This window comes from Mesoplodon bidens (genome assembly GCF_964165515.1).
Source record: "Mesoplodon bidens genome assembly, chromosome: 1".
Taxonomy (NCBI): Eukaryota; Metazoa; Chordata; class Mammalia; order Artiodactyla; family Ziphiidae; genus Mesoplodon; species Mesoplodon bidens.
Genome location: NC_138176.1, coordinates 210,873,528 through 210,878,411, shown reverse-complemented (window position 1 = coordinate 210,878,411; position 4,884 = coordinate 210,873,528). Strand labels below are relative to the sequence as shown.

Below are 4,884 nucleotides of genomic sequence, written 5' to 3'. Positions count from 1 at the left end.
TTCATTAACAGCATAGTTACTGGACAACAGAAATAGATCCTTTTTCTAGTTTATGAGGTAAACCCTAAAAAAGCTTATTCAATTAATCATGGAGGGATTTAAGTAAAATCAGTGTATTTTAGAAAATGATTTAATGTTAAAGGGCATAGGGCAGGGACTCAGGTTAGTTTTAACTAAGTGTACTTATCTATTTGCCTTCTCTTATAGAAGTGAGAGAAACAAAGATAAATAGATGTATTAGCTGTAAAAATCTATGGCTCAAGGAAGGAAGTTGATTGTGCTAGGGAAATGAAACAGTTTTTACATTGAGTAAAAATTGCACTTATATGTGTGGGTGTATACATACACACATGTATAAAATCACAGCACTATATAATTACAACTTCACTGTGGGAGTTAGCTGTAAGAACTATGGGGTCTTTGAAACCCTGAGATCGGCATTGAGATAAATAATATTCTGAAGAAGAAACAATTAGAAAATACTGTTTGATCTTACACTGTAGAAGAACTACGGTGTTGGGGTGGGAGAAACTATACCTAATTTTAAAGTTTTTACATCGATTGACATATGTATATCCTCAAGGCTCCCACACACAGTTATTTTATAAATCTCTTTTGGTCTTAATATTTCTGTTCTGAGAGATAAGTGAGCATGAGGGAGGAAGAGAGAAACTTCAAATACCTTAGTTCTACTGTCACCTTTAGTAACCTTTCTATTTTGTTACTCAAAGCCTTTTGCATTTAGCAAGAGGTCACTTACAGAGGTAGAAAAACACTTATTTTCTCTGAGACTCAATTAATTGTTTTGCTCAGTGATGAGGTTTGATTAGATCTTCTCTTAGTCCCTTTTATCTCTAAAGTTTATGATTAAAATGCAGAATAGAAAATTACCACAGATTCAGAATGTCTTAGAGGCACACTTGCAGATATCAATACTAAAACTTAACCTGTAGAGAATAAAAAGGGAAAGACTGAAATCTGTGTGCATGGAAGTCTTGGGGGTGTGAATGAAAAAGTCATTGCTGTTGAATTCTTTTCATATATTCAAACTAGTAAGGCGTAAGTATATTTCAAGGGATTTCAAAACTGACTGGAACTTAAATAATATCCATATGGACTCATTCATGTTATGAGTGAGAAAACTATAACTGAGGGAGGATAAATGGATTAAAACATGGTCTTATCACTAACCTTTTCATTAATTCATTTTTCATTCATTTAAATAAACATTTACTAAACACTTTTGCATGGAACACTATGTTAAGCACTAGAGAACAATACAAATACATCATTGTCCCTGCCCTCAAGAGTATTTTATGTTCTTGGAAGAAAAACAAATTTCCCACAGCAAATGACTCATAATTAAAGAGAAAGTTATTCATAATTAAAACTGTTCTTTGATTTAAAAAAATCCATTAACGTGAGAGATCATTGTAAGCACACCAATTTTAGAAAGCATAAAAGTAGTTTAAAGTGTTCCAACAAAGAACAGTCCAGTCCCACATGGCTTCCATAGTGAATTCTCCCTAACATTTAAGGAAATAAATACCAATTCTATACAAACTCTTTCAGAAAATAGAAGAGGAGGAAATTAATTTCCAACTCATTTCATGAGGTCACTATTAGTCTAATGCCAAAACTAGACAAATACATTTGAAGAAATAAATGTTATAGACCAATATCTTTTTATGAATTTGCACACAAAAATCCTCAACAAAATATTAGCAAAATCAAATCCAGTAACATTATAAAGGCCAGTATATCATAACCAAGTTGGACTTACCTCAATAATGTAAGATTGGTTTAACATTCAAAATTCAATCAGTGTAATTTGCCATATTCACAATATAAAGAAGAAAAGAATATGATCATTTCAATAGATGCAGATGTATATTTGATGAAATTCAGCACCAAGTCATTTCTAAAACTTTTAGCCACATACAAAAAGAGAACTTCCACAAACTTCTAAGGGCCATTTATAGGAAACCTACAGGTAACCTCATATTTAAGTGTGAATATTTGATATTTTCTCCCTAGGATTAGGAATAAAGCAAGGATGTCTGCCCTCCCTGTTACCATTCAACCTTAATATTGCAGGTCCTAGCTATTGCTATAATGAAGTTAATAGCATAAAAGGCATAATGATTGACAAGAAATATGTAAAAAATATTTCTATTTCCATAAGATGTGATTGTTTACATAGGAAATCTTCAAGGACTCTACAAAACAACTACTGAAAATAATAGGTTAGTTTCGCAAAGTGGCAGGGTACAAGGTTAATATATAAAACTTTTGTATTTTTGCATTTTTATATAACAAAGGAAAACAATTGGAAAATTAAAGAATATTCCATTTATAATAGTGCCAAAATATAAAAGAACTAGTAATTAATTTAACGAAAGATAAGCAAGGCTATATACACTGAAAACTATAGCATATTGTTGATGTAAAGAAGACCTAAATAGAGATATTTACTATGTTCATGGATTGGAAGAGTTAACATTGTTAACATGTTAATTTTCTTTAAATTGACCTATAGAATTAATCCAGTCTTGATCAAAATCTTAGAGCCTTTTTTGGTAGAAATTAATAAGTTGATTTGAAAATTTATGTGAAAATGCAAACAATTCAGAAGAACCAAAGTAATTTTTAAAAAGAACAAAGAAGACATACATTACATGAGTTTAAGACTTGCTATGAGGCTACAGTAATCAAGACAGCATGGCCCTGGTGAAAGAATAGATCTATCAAATGGTTAATAGAACAGAATAGTGAATCCAGAAAAAAAACTGTACATACATGCTCAATTGATATTTGCCGAAGGTCCCAAAGCAATTCAGTGGGTGAAAGAAAATCTGTAACAGTGTTGGAACAACTGGATATCCCTGCAGAAAAAGTAAACATCAAACCTTAACATACACAATACACAAAAGTTAACTTGAAATGCCTCATAATTGTAGTGGTAAAAATATAAAACAGCAGGAAAAATATTTGAAAATTTGGGTTAGGCATTGTTTTCTTAGAACATAAAAGGCATAAACCACAAAGGAAAAAAATGAAAAATTTGACTTTATGAAAATTGACATATAGCTCTTCGAAAGACACCTTAAGAAAACAAAAAGGCAAGCCATATAAATGTGAGGATAGATATACACAGCAGCAAGTAATTGGAAAGTGATTCACCATAGTGCCAAAAACAATATAATTTGAATAAATATATGGTATGAGGAATAATTTATAATTCAATAATAAGAACAATTAAGCCAATGATAATGGACACAAAGATTTGAACAGATTTCACAAAGGAAAATATTTGGCCAATAGGCTCATGAGAAGATACTTAGCGTAAGGTTGTAAAGGTCATTTATGTAAATCATAAAGAGTTATCAGCGGCGGAGAGGACGGCGGGCGCCACGGGAGCTGTGCAAGTGGCTGCAGCGCGGACAGGCCGGTCGAGGCACGCGATGCCGCCTCCTCCTCCTCGCCGGCCAGGCTGAGCCGCCGCTGGAACCGCGAACCGAGCGGCTGCCGAGCGCGCCAGCAGCACGGGAGAATGGGCTGCGGCGGGAGCCGGGTGGATGCCATTGAGCCCCGCTACTAGGAGAGCTGGGCTTGCGGGACGGAGTCCACATGGCTCACCTACACCGACTCCAACGCGCCGCCCGAGACAGCGGCCCTGAGGCGGGTGGCCTGCACGCAGGTGTGCTGGAAGATGGCAACGGCGTGCCCTGATCGACAGCCCCAAGTGGAATATCCAACCCAGAGAAGATGAGCTGCGGGACCTAGTGCCCAAATCCCCAGGGCCTCAGCTTAGGCCCCCTGACCCAGAAACAGAATGGCCTCCAGACCACAGAGGCTAAAAGCGGACGTCTGCAAAAGAAGTCACCGTTAATGTCGCAGACAGCATCCAACAGGTGGACAGAAGTCGAAGAATCCCAAAGAAGTGCGGCACCTAGCAGAGTGTTCAGCCAGTTGAAGGGCAGAGGGACTTCTTTGGTGCCCTTCACATCCTGGACCCCATTGGGGAACCTTGAAGGCGTGGGTGGCCCTTGCTGTGTGGGAACGCTGCTGAGTGCCTTGGGAGACTGTCTTAGCCTGTTGGGACGTTCTCAGCCTCTTATTTATCACGTACATGTATTGGCATAATACTCCCACAGGGTAACAAACTGCAAATGTATGTTCAGTTTGCTTCTTGCAACTCCTGAAGTGTGGTCTGATGGAAAAGTGGCGAGCAAAAGCCACGGGCCAGTTTAGGAAACGGAAAAGTAGCAGGGGTAGGTTCCTGGCTGAAAGACTCACAGTCGGTTCTGAGCTCTCCTGGCCATGCTCCTGTGCACTGCTTCAGGCAGGCTTATTCCTTCATTCTTCCTTTTTGATATACCACCATCACAAAGCTTACCGTGTTCACTTAAAAGTTGGCTTTCACCAAGCTCTAAACCCACATGTATGAGGAATCAAGAAACAGGAAAACTCTGTTATTCTTGTTTCCTTAGCTCAGGATGAGACAGATTCAGATCCAGTTTTACACAACCTAACCCCACCAACACCCAAGGTGTGTTCCAGGGAGGCCTCTGTGATACAGTCACACCCATTTCTCTCTCATCTAATTCAGCATCCCCCCAGGTCGGGGTCCACGCCAGCCTCTGAACCATAATATCACGGTAGTGGTCACCTCGGAGCCCTCAGGGCTCAGCAGACATTGCATTTTTCCAGCTTTCCACTTCCCTTTGCTTGTGTTCTTGAGTGTTTTCTCTCTCGAATAAGGCCATCTGCAGCTGTTATTCAAAGACCAGGCTCACAAGAGGGAGAAAATCTGGAACATGTTGGATTCCCTTTGGCCTCTCTGCACAGCCCAGGACTGTGTCATTTGGTATCTGCAAAGGA

General features: G+C 38.5%; 1 pseudogene across 1 annotated transcript; it reads left to right on the top strand.

The window, feature by feature from the left end:
* Nucleotides 1–3,553: 3,553 nt before the first annotated feature.
* On the top strand, nt 3,554–3,956 carry LOC308605613 (brain and acute leukemia cytoplasmic protein-like; annotated as a pseudogene). The gene has a single exon. The product of its transcript is annotated as a brain and acute leukemia cytoplasmic protein-like (transcript).
* The last annotated feature ends 928 nt before the right edge of the window (nt 3,957–4,884 follow it).